Below are 20659 nucleotides of genomic sequence, written 5' to 3'. Positions count from 1 at the left end.
AAAGGTCTGTTTTGTGGTGGTTTTTTTCTGATAGTAAAATTGGATATTGGCCAACCATGCAAAACAGTATCTGGCAAAGAGTGAATACAGGTGTTTACACCATTTCTTGATAAATCCTTGAAATGAGGAAACTGATTTACTTATTCAATAGGAGTTCAGATGTCACTGTCTTCCATTTTTTATTTAAATGACATTGAAGTCTGTTAGGAGGCAAGCACTTTATTTTGGGATAACCTGGTTCATGATTAAAAATGTGACTTTTTATGCATGAATCTGGTTATTAAAAATAGGTTGACACTATTTATTTCAATGTGTATAATGTTAAGACCACAACAGACCAGGAAGGCGTATCTTAGCTTTCTTTGGTGATTGCCCCAAATCATCTTTTACGTGAACTTGCTAAGGTGTAACGTGTGCACACGTCATTGTGAAGAGGAAAGAATTTTCACAAGTGGAATTTGACTGTGGAATTGATGCCTCAGTCAGAAACTCAAAGAGCATCACCAGCATCCTCGAGGCCCCTCTCACTGGCACATCCTTCCTCTTACGCTTCCCCCACCCACGTGTAAACACTGTCCTAAGTACTGATGCCGTAGATGAGTTTCCTCAGTTTTGAACCTGGTGTAAATTGCATCATACGATTAGTGTTTGACTTGATACTGTTTGGGAGATGCATGCATGTTTCTTGGCTGTAGCAATAGTTAAATCCTTATTTCTGCTCTACATCTCAAATTTTAATAAATACTAAAAGGAACATAAATAGGGAATTTAGTCCAGGAGTCATTCTATAGAAGAAGACCAAAGAGGGATCCAAAAACACCTGTGAATGTCTGGGGACCAAACATATTTGAATTTGGACTTGCAGACTTGACTCTGGATAGAGGGTCTTGTAGGTGGTTTGCCAGTTGGCTCAGAATTTCCCCACCCAGGCAGGATAGCCTTTCTGCAAGAGTCTATTCTTAATGAAGAGTCTGAAACAAGGGAAGCACTCAGGCTTGTACAGACTCCCATAGGTACCCTAGAGATTCAACTAAGATCTCACTTACCAACCCTGAGCTTAGCCCTGTCACGTAAGCCAAGATGTTCAAGTGAGATGCTAGGCAGTGGTTTCATATCATCAGGAGTAATTGCACTTGGGTGATAAGAGTGAAACACTGGTTCTTGCCCTTATGTAACCTGTGCCTTACATCTGTGAAGTGTAATTGGAAGTTTGGAACCAGGATGGGATAACAGGAAAGGGAAGCCCTTTCCAAGAAATTGGTTCCAAGACACAGAATTGAAATCGATGCTTCTAACACCCACACGACCATGTGTTCTCTCTTCCTTCGTGTTTCATTACAAACCTTATAAACGATCATTACTGAAAAAGACATCTTGAGGCAAATTGCACGGAACATTTGAATATACTTGCCTCCTGCAGAAGTGTCCTACGATTCAAATTTTAGTAACAGACTTCACTTCCGTGATGTCTGTAAGGTGAATCTGGATTCTAGCAGCAGCCGTCCCTTTATGTTAACATTACTAGATAACGTTACATTACAGCAATTTAGATTTAATCAGATGTGTTCACTTCAGTTCAGAGCCAGCTGTTTTTCGTCTGGGTTCTTCTGTTGTCATATCAAATACTGAGTGATTTTTTCCAGTCTCGTCACATTGGCCAGGACGGAAGTGTATACAAATTAGCATTATGGATGGGAGTGGTGTGCAACTCAATTTAGTATGTATAATCGTTGCATATTCTAAATGATACTGTAAAAACAGCATTTGTTATTTAAAGTATCCAGTACCTGGGGGAGCAATACATTTTACACCTTATAATGAAATACAGGAAAAATCAGCAGTGAAAATTCAAACATATTCAATATACTTTAGGTTATTTATAACTTTGCATTAGGCATCCCCACAGATCTAGAAAGTAATGTTTCCACATTTGTGTTATTGCACTATTGAAGAAAATCAAATTATAAATGCATATATCTTAATTCATTTGCATATTTTAATTCTCCAGAATGAACAGCAAGTCATATCTCTCAAATCAGGAAGAAGTAAAAACCCGATTGATAAAACTGAAAAGCAGTTGTAATAAAAGCACTATATAATGAGTTTTTTGCTAGATGATCAAATGAAAATAATATATTTATGTCTATGCCATGACACCAAAACACGTGTATCATCACATTTGACTGGCGTCTAGCTGCACCCTGAACTGAAAATGATTGTTTGAAAAGGTGTAATGTAACTGCACTGCAGTTACAGTAAATTTTCTCAAAATTATAATGAAGTACTGAAATTTCAGTACTGTGAAAATTGCAGGATACCTTTTGATTCACACACTAGCATTATATTGCAGTAAATATATAAATTAGAGCTTTCCTGACCGTTTATCAGTAAATTTCTTCATAATTGTTTAAGTTGAATACTGTTGTTCACTGCTTATCCCAAACTTAAAATAAGAGAGTTTACCTATGGTTTAATTTCATTTAAAAATATGGATACTAATGATGTGTCTTTTTTTTAAAGAATGTCTAAGAAATAGATGAGTCAGTTAACAAAGTAATTAAATCATTTATCAACCGAAATGTTCAGAATTTGTTTTTGGCTTTACCTAGGTCACTGTCTTAGAAATTATGTCATTGTTGACTTTTTCTGTCAGTTCCTGAATTTGAGGGCTTTATTTCTGACTTAGTGTTCTTATTTTCTGTAGCTAATTTTCTCACTAGCTACGTCCTGTGGTATGCTATTGTTTTTGTCTTAGTCTTCAATTAATAATATGAGGAAAATTTAGAAATTTTAGACAGAAGCAGAGCAGGGGGGCCGCTTAGGGTTCTGGAGAACTGCCTAAAAGCCTGTATGTTCTTGTTTGTCCAGAGGGAACCATGGCTCTGATTCTTGCGGATAGTCTGCCCACAGCTGTAGTGTCACACTTCTCTGAAATATACCTCTATGAGTACCATTACTAACGAATATTAAATGCATATTAAGTTCAAGGCGTTTTTTCTAAGAATGTACTCAAGGTCACAATGTTAGTGAGTGACGAAATTAAAATTTAAACCCAGTTTATCATGAATCATATCACTGGCTTATGCTGCTAAATCATCATCATCATCAACCTTATTTTATTGTTCAGAAGAGGTTTTGACGAATAAAGTGAGAAACCTTGAATGTTGTGTCACCACATATCATCACAAGAGACCCAAAACTTTACTGTTTTTCCACTGGAAAGGGAGAAAAGAAATTTTAAAGCTCTGTTACAAAGGAACTGCTGGTGTTCTAGAGTGTCCTTTTAACGGGGTTTAGAGGAGATGGTTTGAATGTTAACAATAGGAAGATCATTCTTACATAAAGTGGAACAGCCAGTTTTTGTCCCTCTGTGAGCATGTGTGTGTCATGTCCAGTGTTTAAAAGACTGAAAACGTCTTGAAGAGACTCTTGAGTTCATGGAAACCTCTATTAGAAGGTGTGCATGGACTTGATGTTAAACTTGCAGAAGATATTTTGTGTCCTGGTAGACACTGAGACACAGAAGGCTGAAACTTCTGGTACAAAACTTGCAGAAGATAGTGGTAAACTTGTATCAGTAACATTAAATGGAATCATTCTGGAAATAAGGACGAGACTGGGGTCACTCTAGGTCCTGGCTGGTCAGTGTCCTTGTATTAGTATCATCGCATCATTCGGGAGTTTTTTGAAATGTAGGTGTTCAGGCCTCACCCCAGACTGATTGAAGTTCCATCCGCATTGTAACAGATTCCTCACGTCGTCTGCATTCACAGTAGTCTGAGGAGTTCAGGTCTAGAGAATAGGAAAATGACATAGGTGTGTTTATGTAATAGACTGATGACTGCTGTCCCATGATGTGCTACACTGGTGACGGAGGAAAGAATTGCTTAATTTGCATCATAAACTGTACCCACTTAATTTAGTATGGGCTTTCCAGGTGGATAGTCAACTTAGGTGTCAAAGACAGGAGAAAAGACAAACATTTAAAGGAAGAATTTACTTGCAGAAGTCCATCTTTACATCCTGAAGTGTGGGCATCTTGGAAAGGGTGGTAAATAATCATGAAGGCAAAACTCAAAGCTGAAAATGGGGAAGAACATGCTGGCATGGAGTGCTACAGTCTGGTACAGACAAAAGTGGAATCGGAGGTGTCTCTGAGCTGGCACACAGGGTGGAAACTAGATTTGTATTTGGGGAGCAGTAGGAAGAAGGGGGCTGGGAGGAGGTTGAGGGGTGTGAGAGCTGGGGCATTTTCACCGTCGTGGCTTCCAGAAGGATTTCATCAATATGACAAATTAGCAGAACTGGGGGATTTTTTGGTTGATAATTTTTCCAGTACTAGTTACTAATCTTTCCATGTGTAGATAAATACGAGAATGTGTTGTAGATGTGAATTCAAATCTGGATATAACTTGAGTGTTGCCGGGGCACAGATTGCCTCTGTTTGATTACTTCCCCTCTGACGCGGTGCGCTCTCAGTAGCTGTTGAGACAGTGAATTTCTGAGCATTTTTTTTTTTTTTAAACTATAGCGTTACCCTCAGGGCCAGTGTTACAGGAAAGACCTCTAGGGAAGGAAAACGTACATTATTGGTGTTACTTTTTTGTTGTTGTTGTGTTTTTAAAGGATGAAAGGCCTTTGCACGAGAGTTAATGCCGACTTGAAGTATGAAAAGACAGAACTGTATTCCAGAGTTGGCTTATTAAGAGCTCAAGTCGTAAGGACAGATACAGTTTATCTACTTGCTCACTATGGGTCTGGTGTGGCACAGGTTGGTATTGGTTTTATTCTTGAAAAAACACCCATGTAACAGTGAGCACTACTGAGAACTTGCTGGAACGAGTGGTTGGCGAAGCGCTTTGGCGGCGAAGTTACGTGCGCGCTCTCTGCAGTCCACGAGGTAGATCCCCTGACTAGCACCGTCTATCAGGTAAGGAAACTAAGCCAACTGGTAAAGGATATCGGGAGGCTTCAAGTCCAGGTCTCAGGCGCGAGGGGCTGTCATGCCCACGAACGCGGCCTGACTCTGCGGCATACAGCAGGAGCAAAGTGCAAAGGGATTCATTGGAAGTAAGATTCTGAAAAGAGGTTAACAACATGATTGCTCAAGGCCAGTACCCAGAAGTACTGTGAGCGGTAGGGCAGTTACATAAAGAATGTGAATGTTTGTAAGGAAATCCTGATTTTTTTTATGCTAGCATGAGGCAGTGATTTTTTACGATCTTTATTTTACAAAAAGAATCCCTTTTTCCTTCCATTAGATTTTCTTGACCAGGACAATCCAGAGGTGAAACCCACAGTCCTTAGGCATTTTGTCAGGGGTGAGGGGAGACTTTCCAACTTTGAGGAGCTTCTACAAAAGAAATTTGGTGTATTCCCGCATGGAAGAACTAAGCTTATTAAAACTAAACGTTTTACCTAAGCTGTGAAAATTGTCATTGTGATGGATTCTCATTATGCCCCAGCATGCAAACATTTCTTTTGTACTGTGCAAACAGCAGGAGTCTTGGAGATTTGTGCGTTTAATGAATGGAACAACTACAATAACGGGTCATTCACCTGCGAAGTGACTACAAGTTAGGGGTATTCTGGACAGAGATAAATTTAAAATTTCCGAGGAGTCAAATGTCTCTGGTGTTTTGTTCTCTAACATAATGGAGTCCGTCTTTGTAGTCCTTTTAAAGTTACACAAGTGTAGCTATGGCAACATGACAGGGACTCACTGTTTCCTAAAGCTCACGGAGCCCTGTAACTAGGCAGATGCGTATTTTTTTGAGAGATGTTGTGCAGTGCATCTGAAATAAGGAACCAGTTTTCAGTCTCGGTTTCACTCTTCTTAAATTAGAATCTAACTATCATATTTTAATATGGAAAAGTTGTCAAATTACCATAGTGCTGTAGAAGGATCTTCTATATTGGGGTGTCACATCTTTACAGGTCCAAGTATACGCTTAGTGTTAAAAAAAAAAAAAAATGGGAGCAGGGCAGAGAGGTGCTGAAGTCCTGCACTGAGGGTTGGGTTTCTTATCATTGGATATCTGTTTATATCAAAAATGTTTTCTGCAACCAAAATACAAAATAAGTAATGCGAAAAGTGGTGTTTCTGGAAATATACGCAGTGAATAGTGGAATTTATAGACTCAAAGAGGAAAGCTGTAGAGATGGCACAGAGGAGCCAGAGCACTGGAGAGCCTGCCTTCCTTCCATTTCTTGGAGACCCTTGTTTTGAACATTCGGAAAGACAGGAGTGAGTCAGGTGTGACTGTGTAGTATGTCTTTCCTCCACGTTTAAAGTGAAATCTGGTGCTGTAGTTGGAAGTCAGTGGTCAAGAGCAAGGTAAGATTAGAGGGGACTTGTGAATTAGCTGATATCTAGGTAAGAACTCTAGTCTTTCTACACTCCTGAGATTTTGTCTGCAATCCCAGCAGGTAAGTCCTTTTAGCCTCTATTGAGGCTGCGTGGGCTTTTTTTTTTTTTTTTAAAACATAAACATTTTGAAAATCCTCCAAGATGTTTTCACTAATGAACCTTGCCTAGTTTTTCTTACTTGAAATGAACTAAACCTTTAAATTTAAAATGCTAGCAATAATTGCTAACGATAGCTATCAGTATGATTACAACCTAAGTTAAGATATCAGAAGATGAATTCAAAAGTTAAGGCAAAAAATATAAACACAGAGATCTGATCTGAAGCTGCCTCTCTGCTAATCTTTATCACAATCATTTGGCTTTATTCTGTTTCATATCCCAATTTAGTTTAATATTCCTCCTTAATGTAAAGCCAAAGTTTGCCCCTCTCAAAATTTTGAAAATAGAGCAATGCATAATAGGAAGTATTCTGCATAAACTTACCCATCATGCCAAACTGATAACTGATACCAATTTATTAGTTTTAATATGATCCTAAAACATGTTTAACTTGTACAGTCTGTGGAAGAACTACCATATTCTTTGGTTGAAAATTGTAGCTATGTCATCATACTAATAATATCTCTTTTACGTCCTACTACACGCTACATCATGCTCACTTATACTTTGGGAGAAATTTGCAACTGCTTCTCATTCTGGGTATTTAAACGTCCAAGGTGCTAAACTCATTTGCACTGTTCCAGATTGTATGCGACATAACATTACACATTTTATAAAGGACTTTATTGTTTAGAGCAGTTTCAGATCCACTGCAAAATTGCGAAGGGACAGAGATTTCCTACGTCCCTTTCTCCCCCACGCACATAACCTTCCTCATTATAAATGTCACTCACTGGAGTGCTGCATTTGTGACAGTTGACGGACCTACAGTGACACATCATTATCACTCAGTGTCCGTAGTTTGTTAGGATTAATTCTTGGTGTCATCCATCCTGTAGGTTTGGACAAATGGGTAGTGACGTATATCCATCATTATGGTATCGTAATGGTATTTTCACTGCCCTAAAAATCATCTGTGCTCTGCCTATTTGTCCCTTCTCTCCACGCCCCCCCAACTCCTGGCCACCACTCATCTTTTTACTGTATTCATAGTTCTGCGTTTCCCAGAGTGTCGTATAATTTGAATTATACAGTATGTAGCCTTTTCAGATGAGCCTTTCACTTAGCAATATGTATCGATGTTTCCTCCATGTCTTTAATGGCTTGATAGTTGATTTATTTTTAACTCTGAATACTATGCCATTGTCTGGATGTACTAAAGTTTGTTTTTCCTTAAACCTATCAAGGGATATCTTGGTTGCTTTCAAGTTTTGTCAGTTAGGAATACAGCTGTCATAAAAATTCACATGCAAGTTTTTGTGTCAACATGGGTTTTCACTTCTTTCGAGAAATGGATAAATTCAGAAAGACTGCTGGATTGTGTGGTTAAGAGTATGTTTAGTTTTGCAGAAACAGACTCACAGACCTACAGAACAAACTTATGGTTACCAGAGGTTAAAGGGGATGGGAAGGGATAAACTGGGAATTTGAAAACTGCACCTCTTGGGAAGGGATGGAAAAGTTAGCGATCTTGATTGTGGTGGTGGTTTCATGGGTGTGTGCATCTATCAAAATTCATCGAAGTGCACCTCTGAAATATGTGTAGTTTCCTGTACAGGAACCGTGCCACAGTAAAGGTGTTTTAAAAGGTAGGTTTGGTGGTTTCTTACGAAACTAAAACTTGACTGTCTTCCCACGTGGCTGGACCGTCTTGGGTTTCTACTAGCAATGTAAGAGAATTTCTGATGCCCCATTCTTGTCAGCATTTAGTATTGTCGGTGTTCTGGATTTAGGCCATTGTAAAAGGTGTGTCGTTGTATCTCATTGATGTAATTTGCATTTCCCTGCTTGCATGGGATGTGGGTCTTTTCATATGCTTCTTTGCCATCTGTATGTCTTCTTTGGTCCTGTCTGTTAAGATCTTTGAATCATTTTTGAATTGGGTTGTTTGTTACTTGAGTTTTGAGAGTTCTTTGTATATTCTGGATACACATTCTTGATCAGATGTATCTTTGATAAATACTTTGTCCCAGGCTATGTCTGGTCTTCACATTCTCTTGATGTTGTCATTCAGAGAACAGAAGATCTCTAAGTCCCACGTCCATTATTTCTTTAATGGATTGTGGCTTTTGCTGTTTTATCTAAAGCGTCATCACTGTACTCAAGGTCACTTAGGTTTTTGCCTGTGTTATCTCCTAGGAATTTTATAATGTTGCATTTGATATTTAAGCCTGTGATGCATTTTAAGTTAATTTGTGATTAGATTGTTTTGTATATGGGTGTCCTGTTATTCTAGCATCATTTGCTGAAGAGATTTTCTTGGCTCCGTTGTATTATCTTTGTCCAAGGTCAGTGGACTGTATTTACGGGGGTCTGTGGGTGGGCGCTCTGTTCTGTTTCGTTGGTCTGTTTGCTGGTTCCATTGCCTGTACCACCCTGTCGTGATGACTGTAGCTGTGTACTAAGCCTTGACATTGCGTAGCATCTGTTCTGCAACTTTGTTCTCCTTCAGCATCATGTGGGCTGTGCTGGGTCTTCTGCTTCTCCATATGAACTTAGAACCCACTTGTCATTATCTATGAACTGACTTGCTGGGATTTGGATTGAGATTGCATTGAATTGAGAGATCAAGTAGGGCAGAATGCACATCACACTTATTTTTATAACAAATTCAAAAGAATGATTTTTCTTCCTTATATTCAACTCTGCTTGTCTTTCCCACACTCAGAAACTTTCCTTGGGGAAGAATGAATTCGACATTGATGTCCCCAGCTCTCTGCCCACAGGGTAACAGAGAACATGTGCTGCCCTTGGCTTGCAGGACATTATTGAAGAAAAATAGTATTTCTAGGGACTTTCTGTGATACTCAACTTTTCTGCTTGCCTCCACCCTCTCACCAGCTGTGATTCAAACTGCTTCTCCTCAATCTAAATACTTGTACCTTCATTGAGAAAATACTAGTCCTCCAGAATGTACTGAGCTACCATTATTAGCACCGTTAATTTGAGAAACATCAAGAAGATGGGTGGAGGTGGCTAGGAGAATAAATATATAAATACATATAAAAAGGAAAATACGGACTGCCTTTGAAGTCCAGAGAACTTCAAAAGCTTCAGACTTACACATGAACCTCTTCAGATTTAAAAAGGATTTTCTTCTGCTGGGTGATTTTAATGCTCACTAGATACAATCATGTTCTTGACTACTGCACAGTACTGTAAATTGTCAGGCTATTATCGCAAGGATGATAGGAGTCTGAGACTCCAGTCCATTCGAGAGGCTTGTTTTCATTGCCTTCATGCCAAATCTGCTGCAGTGAAATTATCCTCTGATCTAACCGACAGCTGTTCCTGTGCAGCCCAGAGAACGTGCGGTGAAATTCTGCCCTTCACAGCTGCGGGGTCGCTGTGTCTCCCCCGTCCCCGGCCATCTGTAGGGTTTCCACGTTCCCAGAAGCCTTGTTTTAGATGCGCTCAGCACCGTAGGAGCTTGGGAGGTCGGTGGTATAAACTCTCAGGTGCTCTTCCGACCTGGGCCTTGCTTTTGTAAGCTCCCTGGGATTTTATGCCCCACATTTACTTATTTATCCATAAACATAATATCAAGCAGGGACTAGGGTTTATCCAAGTGAAATGTAAAATCACTCAGGGAACCTAGGAAAGTGTATCAACCAGAGAAGGGATTTTGAGCCTCAGAATTCCCGAGAAATTTTGTTGCTGAAATAAATTTGCTCTTGGCTTTCAGGATTTAGAGAAACCAGTTACAGGCAGCAATGTAATAGGCACACAAACGTGAAATTATGTGTAGGACGTATCTAAAGTTTTATAAAGGACTCAGAAAGAGTCGTACTCATTATAGGGTCATTATTTTAAGCTAATAACTAAATGTTTCCTAGTCCTTACTCGAGCAAGTTTTCCCCTAGCATCTGTTGCAGGCTTCATACTTAAATGTAATATGTCATGTAATCGAATTCTCATGCTACTACATTGTGAGACTCTCATTCACATAAGAATAAAAAAGGAGACTGAAAAAGGTTAAACAGCCTGTCAGATGTCTTGGCTTGTTACATAAAAGGTGTTCGGGAAAGTGTATGTCGACGTTCAGTCTGTGCTTTGAGCTGTGATGTCCTTCCTCCTTCCAGGTCTTACAAACCATCGGGTAGGAAGGGGAAGACTGATGAGAACAAACTGAAATATAAATAAAACAAATGCTGTTAAATGAGAAAATACAGCGGAAGCAGTGATATGGGGCAAGTAATTTGGTATTTATTGGGAAGGGCTGAGGAGGACTCTAGAGAAATCAGTCTTGTGTGATTGACTTTGATGTGGGCGTGGCATCTCCACCACTAAACACGTTGTGCTTGGTAGTGGTGTTGGTTGACGACAGGACAGAGGCAGAGGGAAAAGTTCAAAGGGTATTGCAGTCTGACAATGGCATGAACAAAGACGTAGGAAAACAAAAATTGCACATATACATGGCTCCTTCCAGGAATGGTAAATAGGCAGGCGTGGATGCGTGGAGGAAGACGGGCCACACAAAACTCTGCTGAACGGGTTTGGATGTGCTGAATGCAGACTTGAAGCGTAAGCAACACATTTTTGAAAGACCCTTGTACCATTCAGTTGTCTGCATCTCAGTGATCACAATAAATGTTAAATATTGGAAACATTTTTTCCCTCTATTCTAGGGAATTCACTGCTGTAGAGAGAACCTCAGAAGTGAGAGTGAGAAAAATGGAGACGTAAGTAATTCAGTAGCCCCTGAAATAAGAGTAGGGGTCATTCCTGATGCTCCAAATATTAAGACCTTGAACACCATGTATGACGTTATCAATTAACGTTTTCTATTTTGAACGTTAAGATGAGTTTTGGTGTTAAAATTCATTTCACAGATGGGATGTAACTTCCTCCACTTGCATCCCATTGTCTATAACTAAAACCATGGCCCTGTGTTTGACTGGAGAAGGACGCCTGTCTTTTACACCACTTTTATATATTAAAGTGACTATTTTATATTCACTTTGTTCAAACAGAACTCAAAGCTAATGGTAGAATTTAGGTGAATTCTGAGTTAATAGCTATTTAAAATCACTTGGACCTAAAGTTGGGTAAATAACTATAGACATCTAGCTTTGCAGAACCACAAAGCCTGGCCTAAGTGTGTAACTGCCCTGTGAGCTACCTTCATCAGTTATTTGTATAATCATGTTTTATTGCCTTCTTGTGTACCTACGGAAATCAGATAAGTCATATTCAAAGTAATGAGGAAACGGAAGTGCATAGCTGCTTGTGAAAATGTCTAGCAAGATTGGTTGTCCGAGTGAGGGTGCTTGAGAAACATGGCAGAATCCCAAGTGTTAGCGAGGAGAACCCACGTGAATGTGTTGTGAATTCTAGCAGGTAGGTGACTATGCTAGGAACTGGAGCCGCTGGGTTTCTTTCTTTCTTTCTTTTTTTTAAACATTGGAAGGTAATTGTTGCTGAGATGTTACTTAATTTTACTTAAATCACCTGTCTGGGCACAGCAACTGGATAGGTAGTGTTTGATGGATGGGTTTATCATGGTTAAATTGAGCATGGAACAATCTAAATTGATCACAAAAAAGACAAAATCCTCCAACCATCCGGCCCTTGGCTGTTTCAGTTCTATAGCTACCTAAGGCCAAAATAGGAGGGGAAAAAGTAGTTCTTTTTTTTTTTTCCCCAAAACATCTCTGAACAGCATTTTCAACACATCTTTGTTAGAAAACAGAATATGAAGACGTTTTCAGTGATCAGACAAAAAACGAATGTGGCAACTGACAGCATGCATTATCCTATAAAGCATTTCAGACTATATCCCTTGTTCTTTTCTATTTGTGGTCGTAAATCTGGTGTGAAAAGGAATTTTTAAACGTTGTTTATTTACATTAAGCATTTCTTGTCATGGTGGGGAGGGGGACCTTGCCCTCCATCCTCATCCATCAGGAATTTTTCTGCATTTAGCAACAGTGCTCACCCTGTGAACTATGCCGGTGTTACTCTCAGTTCTTTTGCAAGTCATCCTTCCCTTCTAGGAGATACATTTTGCTAAACGCATCCCCCCTTCTAGGAGATGCATTTTGTTTGAACTGAATTCCTAGGGGTGGCTTATTTGCTCGTCCCTTTCCGGTTCAGCCAGATCAGATAGTAAGGGGCACCTAGGCAAGGGGTCTCAATTTTCTGTGGAGTAATGTGTTAACTCAGGAGACTTTTTTGAGAACCAGAGAGAATTAAACTTGTGAAATTGTGTTTTATGTTCTCCTGTCATGGTAAACACATTGATAAAAAGGAGAGTTAATAATCATACTCTTTAAAGGTTAAATTTTTCTTTATTACAGAGCTCTTACGTTTTTCAATTTAGAAGATGGGCAAAACATGATTTAAGGAAAAAAAACAAAAAACAAAAAACAATGCTACCTACCTCAGCACTCAAGTCTAAACCAGTATTTACATTTTTAAGAATATCTTGTAGTGTTGAACTTCTGTATAAGTACATACTTCACTTTGGTTTCCTTTGGTGGTTTTTTTTTTTTTTAATTAGATTATTCTGTAGTTTTTAATTTTAACCTACTCTTATTTAAGCTTTATTTACATTTTCACACCAGTAATTCTTCTCTAACCTCATTTTAAATGGCTGCATAATACTACCTTTTAATATGAATCATAATTTAACTAGTTTTCTACTGGTAAACTGTTATTATCAACTGTCCAATATTAGCTACGCTTTAATAATGAACATCCTTGTTCTCAAATTGTGAGCATTTTCATGAATATGTCTTAAAATTTCTTTTAAAACTGAAACTGCTCGGTGTAAGAGAGGCTTTTCTCTACACCCTCAAATACAGGGTTCATTTTTTATTTAGATATGTTATATCAGGCTGACATTAAGGAAACTAAGAACGTTGGGAAAAAAATCACAAATGCAAGAAGACATTTCATTTCAGTGGGTTAGTTCTCCCTGTGAGTGAGTATATTTGAAAATATTAAGAAGGCTTTGTTTGAGGCATTCACGTAACATCTGATAAACAGACCGTGGAAAATCCATCTGAAAGAGAAGTTCCTTTTAATTCAGTTTTTGGCAATAGCCATAAAATACTAATATAAGTGTTACTTACTTATATATTAAGACTGACAGCCTGGGCACCCAGATAATTATGGGCTGTAGTCACAGGCCATGTTTTATGCATATCTTCCACATTTATAAAACTGAGAAACAGGGTTTGCATGTTAATAAAGGGAAGCTTAGTGGCCTCCGAGCTCCTCTGTTATTGGAGAATGTGGAATTGTGGAATTGTTTTCATATGGTGACCGTGTAAGTTAATGGTTCTTCCCAGCGCCCAAGAAAACTCCCGAGTTACCCTGCCTTTAAAGATCTCTGAATAAGGCTGTTCACGGTTAGATTGAGGGCATGCAAGTGCTGAAAGTGAGTTTCCATGGCACGCTGAAACTCGGTGACACTGAAGCAACAGTTTGAACATGTTACTTAAATACAATCACGCTAGAATAGTAAAGATATGTTAGACTCATGAAGTGTTCATTAGCTCAATAAACTGATGGCTTTTTTTTTTTTTCCTTCCATCTTCCAATGACCAGAAGGCCTAATTAATTCCTGGTGACAGGGGCCCGTTGGCAGGACTGTTTTAGAGAGGAGAGATCTCACCAACGCAGGAGCTGAGGCTCATTAGCCTTTAAACTGCTATTCGGACCTAATTTCCATCGAATAAGGGTGTATTTATGATAAAAAGGGAAGATGTTTACCTTATGTTAGTAGTTAATTAGCCTAATGGTTTTTTATATCAACATGGTTTGTTCCTTCAATTCCTTAGGCAGAGGAGTGGCCGTAGAGAGGTCCTGTTTATTACCTTTCAGTGTTTTCACTTAGGATGAAACAGTCCTTCTCTTGCAAAGACCCTTGGCCATGGTGTTTGTTAAACAATCGTTGACCGGGACCTTACTGACCCAGAAGATACTCAAGTAAATTATAACCTTTAAGTTCTATTAATCTATAGAACCCTCTGTCTTCTTAAAAGAAATTCCATTAGGTTCCTTGTCGCCCAATGATTTTGATTTTGTTTTCTTTCATAAAACCATTTTTCTCCAGTAAGTTATTTTCCGTTAGTAAGCAGGTGCTTTATGAGCAGCTCCAGCACCCTACGGTCCACCTCCCTGCCAGCACAGCACCCATTGTTTAACGAGGAGGGGAGTTTACCACCTGCTCATGGACAGCAAAGGCCAGTGCAAACAAGCAGAAGGGACCCATGCCCCACACCGGGCAGGGAGGGGCGGTAGGTGTGGAAAACTTCCCTAGAGAGGTGTTAGATTTCAATGTCTTAAGCTTAATGCAGCCCCTGCAAACTTACATCCCAGTTGAGTCTCAGCAGCGGTCGCCATTTGCAAAGCTCAGTTACTTCGTTCAGAATTGTCAGGTCCCCATCATCGGGGCTGACTGATTCCGGTGTCTGTTTCAGCTTAGAACATTGTAAGCACTGTCCGCACTCAAGTCCATCATCTCCACATCTGATCATTTGGTGGTGAAGCACCGCCCTCCTGTTCCCTTTTAAAATTTAAAAACAAATCTATTTATTCTCTTTGAGTTATCTGTTTTTGACCCTCCATGTACTGTACCCCCCAAGGCTTCAAAATGATTTACTAATTCTTTCTTGGGGGCTGGGGCTTCAGAGGGGAGGGGCTGATTCTTAGGAAAACAAGCAGATGCTTTGGTAATTAGATGGAAGTTAAGCCTTTCAGACAAAAGACCTTGTCTCAGGTAGTAGCTCTCTTTATTTTAAGCAGTTAAGGAAGAGGTAAATGTCTGAGTCGCTGGGTCTTGAAGGCCGTCAGCTCGAAATAACCCACGTGCCAAAGTGGTACATTTTGGGGTAACGTATTCTGCACGTTGGAGGCATTTAACAAACCCTTTCAGTATTGTGTTCAAAGTCCTTTTTGGCATCATGTTCATTCTTGGAGCCTCTGAATTTTAGTGTACATGTGGCATTCTGAAATTTATAGATACTTACTAGCTTCATTCATGTATAGATAGGTGTGTGTGCTGTATCCTTCACCCACATTTTTTGTTTACTCTGGTAGTTGACCATGCAAAACAGATTTTATTACTTTTTTCAATAGGAGCTTTTTTGTAGATGGTGGAATTTTTTTTTTTTTTTTTAAGGGAGATACCAGGATTGAAGCCTGGACCTTGTGCATGGTAAGCATGCACTCTACCATTGAGCTAAACCCTCCCCCACAAGATGGTTTTCAATTCCATATACTTTTACTTAAGGATTTCCCCCTTTTTCTTGATTTCCCATAAGATATTTTCCTTTCTCTATACATCCATTACCTGGACCCAGCATCTACCTAATAAATAACCTGCATTTTTCCTACTTCTATATTAACACTTAAGATATTTAGCTGGTATTTAAGAGCCAGAGAACATACATGAAGCTGAAATTGAGGAGATTCTGCTAGAAATGATTTATTCCCCACTGAGCTTAGACTATGTTTGCAATAGGATTCAAATATATCCTCATATTTCTGGAAGACACTTTCTCATGCTCATCTGCCCTGGAATCTAATTCTCATGAGTTTATTGTGAAGTAAATGTTGTTAATGAGAAGGAAAAGCGCATATAGATGGGGAAGGGGAAATTCTGCAGATAACATGGAGACTGTCCGTCAGCTCAGCCGCCAACTGCTCATGACGATGTTCAGGAAAGAGGAAACTGCAGGAAAAATGAAACTAAGCACAAAAGGGTTTGTTTCACTGGTGCACTGTATCTCAGTCTGCTGGGACTGCTGTATCAGATACTTCAGACTGGATGGATCAGACAACAAACATTTATTTCTTCTAGTCCTGGAGGTTGGGAAATCTGAGACAAACGCACGGGCAGATGGAGTGTCTGGTGAGGACTGACCCTCTTCTGCTTGTGTACTTACAGGATGGGGGGATGTCAAAGCTCCCTGGGGCCTTTTCTATAAGGGCCCTAAACCCATCCACAAGGCTTCCACCTCATCACTTGCCAAAGGCCACACCCGCTAATACTATCACAGGGGGGTGTTAGGATTTCAACATACTAATTTTGGTGAGATAAAAACATTCAGTCTGTACTATGCTGTCAGACTTTTCAGGCACAAGGGCCATTGCGTTGGATCCATCTAATAAATCGGAAGGAAGAACTGGGGAGAACACCCTTTCCGTGATACTATGTGGCATGGCTTCCATGTACTGAGGGCTCCAGAAGGTACAATTTGGCACATCAAGTGGCGGTGCTACCTTTTCCTGCAGCTTTGGGTGGGCGAAAGGCAGGGTCCACGGGGAAGACAACCGTGGTGGCTTTGGGACCCTCAGGTGAAGGTGCCCTTGGCAACTGTGCCAACTTCTAGGGCTGCCGTAACAAATGACCACCAACCTGGCAGCTTGAAACAGCAAAGTGTCCTCTCTCAGTTCTTGAAGACAGACATCCACAATTAAGGTGTCATCAAGGTTGGTTCCTTCCTGGAGGCTCAGAGGGAGAACTTGCTCCTGGCCCTTGCCAGCAATCACTGGTGCTCCTTAGCTGTCCATGCGTCTCACCCATCTATCACTCAGTTATCACCTGTGGATTTCCTGTCTGTGTCTCTCTGTGTTTGTTTTCTTTTCTTAAAATGACACCTGTCACCTGTCATTGGATTAAGGGCCACTCTGATCCAATATGAATTCAACTAGATGAGATCTACAAAGACTTTATTTCCAAATAAGGTCACATTCACAAGTACCAGGTGTTAGGACTCAGCTGGTGGTTTCTGGAGACTCAATTCAATCCACAGTAAAGATGGAGAAGAGACCTTTCGCTGTTTAAAGGTCGGTAGACTGTGCTGTGGTGATCACTGCTGTGAGGTCAAATGGTACAGGTTCCATGGAGTAGCTCCTTGAGATTTTCCTCTATTTTTAAATTTGAGTCTTTAGGAGAGATTCTGACTAAGAGTTGAGAGAGTTAATGTATTATGTTGCACCTTAGGAAATCACTGGTTTTGTGAGGCAAAGCAAGTTTAATATTGACAATTTCTACTGGTTCAACCTGTTCACGGGTAAACAGAGTCAGAATAATTATATATTAAGAATGGCCATTTTTATGACCTCTGGCATTCATACATTGCAAAAAATAGACAATGGAGTTACAAGAGGGAAAGTATTGCTTTGTAGCTTTTTAACTACTGTTTAAACTGACTATAGTTAGATACTTTCAAGATTTATGAGCAAATTTAATTGTCATATGTACTCAGTAGATGTTTATGAAATTGATTCTATTAGACAATATAATCTTCTTTGAGTTAGTCAGGTCTGATGTAAATAAATACACTTTAACACCACAGTTTTATCTCAGAGTAACCAAGTGTAAAGCAAGGTGAGTTGAAAGGATTTAAAATCCTGTATAAGCCCATAAATTACCTTCAGAACTTTTTAGTGATAAGCTAGGTATCATTCTATTTATTTACCCTTAGGATTTGCATAGTGATATTTTTTCCCTCTCAACGTTTATCTCGATGGAGCAGCATAAATTTGTTTCTGACCGCTTTCCCAATTTTTCAAAGTAATTTATATTCTAATATTATAGGAACTGGCCCAACTCCTGTCCCCCTAGATCTGCATTGATATTGTTTTGAAATTTGTAATGTCATCTCCTAGACGTCACTTGATTTGATTGAATTACTTTAATTTTAGATCTCACCACACTGTTTCTAGCTGCTTAAAATGTTATCACCAAAAAAATATTTTCATATACTAACTTAAGTTTGTTTATGAAGATTCACCCAGGAAAGAGACAGTGTAGCTAAAACCTATTTTTGAAAAATACTTCTTTGATGTCATTACTTTGATTGATCAGTTTAGTGAACAAACCCTCATGCAAAATTCATTGAGAAGCATTTGACGAGATAGTTACTGGGTAAAACAAGTGACTCTGATATTCAGATTTATCCTTGCTTTTCATTGTGCGTACTTTTGAGACTTGCTTAAAACTTCCCAGGAAGGTGTGACCTAGAAAAGAATTACACAAACAATAGAGACCTGGTGGGGAAGAAAGTGGTGAATGAAAATTTTCAGCTATTACAGTAAAACATCCTATATGTTAAACAAGCATAGAGTTCAATCGTGTGTTTAGCACAGAAATTGACTTGAGAGTCTCAACTGTCAGTTAACCCTAAATGACCCATTGACTTTTAGCTGTTTCTCCTGGGGTGGGGGAGGGAGGAAACATACTTTGTTTGGAGTGTTTGGTGATAACCGCTGCTTACTATAAGCATTACACAAACTCAAATTTTACTTCTCCTTGAGTCACACATTCTGGCAGCTTGAAGCGTGTTATCAGGGGCAAGGAGCGTCATTAGGTGGTGCCCAGCGGTCACGTAGACTGTTGGTCATCGGTAAGACTGTCATTCTGACCTCATCAGACTGCTCTGAACTAAAGCATCTTTAGCCAAGGCTCTGGTTTGTTTTCATCTTATGCTGATCTCTATACACATTTTTAAGAAATCCACTGAGCAGGAAAGAACTGTTTCTTTTTGGAAAAGTTGAACAGTATTCACAGTTGAAGTGCACTTGGGTTAAAGTGCTTTCTTTATATCGCTCCTGAAAAAGTAGACAAGTGGTCTACTTCTGACTTTCCCTCCGTTTTGCCCTTGGGTTCGTGGTGTAGTAAATGACCATTACCTATGCTTGTCTGCTGTCTTTATGGTGATACCTGTGCAGGTTTTAGGTGAGCAATACAGTGGCCCCTGGAACAGTGCAGGGGCTTAGGGAAGCTGACTCCACAGTCAAAAGTCAGGGTGTAACTTAGAGTTGGCCCCCAGATATGTGGCTCCACATCCGGGGATTCAACAATCACTAATTTTGTAATACTACAGTATTTACTACTGCAAAGAAAATCCGTGTATAAGTGGACCCAAACGGTAGAAACTTGCATTGTTCAAGGATCAACTGTACTATGGACGTCAACTGCCCAGTGAGAAATCCCAAGGCACTAGGACTAGTTAAGCAGACTCTTGGTTGCGCAGGAGTGTCTCTTGCTATTCTGAGGGGATTTTCCAGGAACACTTTCATGGTGTTTTCAAAGTACCACATATAAAAGAGAAATGAAAGGGGAAAAAATCAAGACTGAATAGTGGACCTCTTCCCCTCTAGGGAAAAAATAATCTTACTGATGTTAATAGCAGTAAGAGGTAACACCTTTGCAATACAAAAATGCCTACATTAGCAGTACTGAAAACCAGAGAGATTGAGAGATGATTACTCCAGAGGAAGTAGCCCACTGCCTACCGGGATTGAAGTACTTCAGAGGATTGTCTGGCATTGGAATCTTTGGATCTGTCTGGCAAAAACATAACCATAGAGGGTAATGTTGCCATACCACGGGCAGTGGGTTTTCATGAAGCGTTTTTGCTGGGAGCTTAAGAAGTTGTTGTCTAAAACATCTACTCAATAAAAATGCAAATGCTGTGTGTATTACAGGCATGAAACGCATATTTTAAGTAATTAATTATGTTCATAGACTCTTTATGTACATGTTCTGTTTATGATGAGTATTTGAATATTTTGCAACATTTTGATTTATTTCCCAGTGGCTGCTGAACAACTGTAGAATCAAATAGTGCTTTACCAAACACATTCTCAGACAGATGTTTGGGGAGGATGGTTTTAATCAAGGGAGAAAAACACTTTAAAAAAATTCTGTCGTTTTGGCAGAATAACATCCTTGTTTGGGGACTTCTCTTGAGTTCAAATCCTGAATCCACCCTTTACTAGTTGGAATGACCTTAGACAATTCACTTGTCTGAGGTCTAATTCTACTTGCCTCTGAATGAGATGATCAATAAACTGCTTCAAAGAGCCGCTCTGAGATGTGAATGGGATGTGTAGGTAATGCATTTAGCCTAGTATACAGTAGACACTCAATAAATGTCAAATATCATTTATAGTAATATAAGGCAAGCTATTGCACAGTCATCGGTTCTGTGTTCCTACTTCACAGTTAACTATTGATCAGAAGTATAAAGGTGACTCATTGGAAATTAACTCATCTCCCCAACTTGCTAAATTCTATCATTTGTTTACACACATTTGAGCAATGAATTAAATGGTTTTAGGAGCAGTAGAGTGTTTTAGTGTGAGCTTGGACATTTTAATATTTTGTTA

At 39.4% G+C, this 20659-nt stretch overlaps 1 protein-coding gene across 3 annotated transcripts in view; it reads left to right on the top strand.

Moving 5' to 3' along the window:
• The window catches only part of TENM3 (teneurin transmembrane protein 3), a 2090952-nt gene that overhangs the window by 275282 nt on the left and 1795011 nt on the right, over positions 1-20659 (top strand). The window contains exon 3 of one of the 3 annotated variants that reach the window (XM_064477577.1): positions 11158-11211. The exons of the other annotated variants lie outside the window; for them this stretch is intronic. The gene's annotated coding sequence lies outside the window, so the exon portion shown is untranslated. The remainder of the gene's footprint in view (positions 1-11157; positions 11212-20659) is intronic. 3 annotated transcript variants of the gene reach the window in all.

This window comes from Camelus dromedarius, chromosome 22, assembly GCF_036321535.1.
Source record: "Camelus dromedarius isolate mCamDro1 chromosome 22, mCamDro1.pat, whole genome shotgun sequence".
Taxonomy (NCBI): Eukaryota; Metazoa; Chordata; class Mammalia; order Artiodactyla; family Camelidae; genus Camelus; species Camelus dromedarius.
The sequence above is the reverse complement of the archived record's forward strand: the minus strand, read 5'-3'. Positions and strand labels throughout refer to the sequence as shown.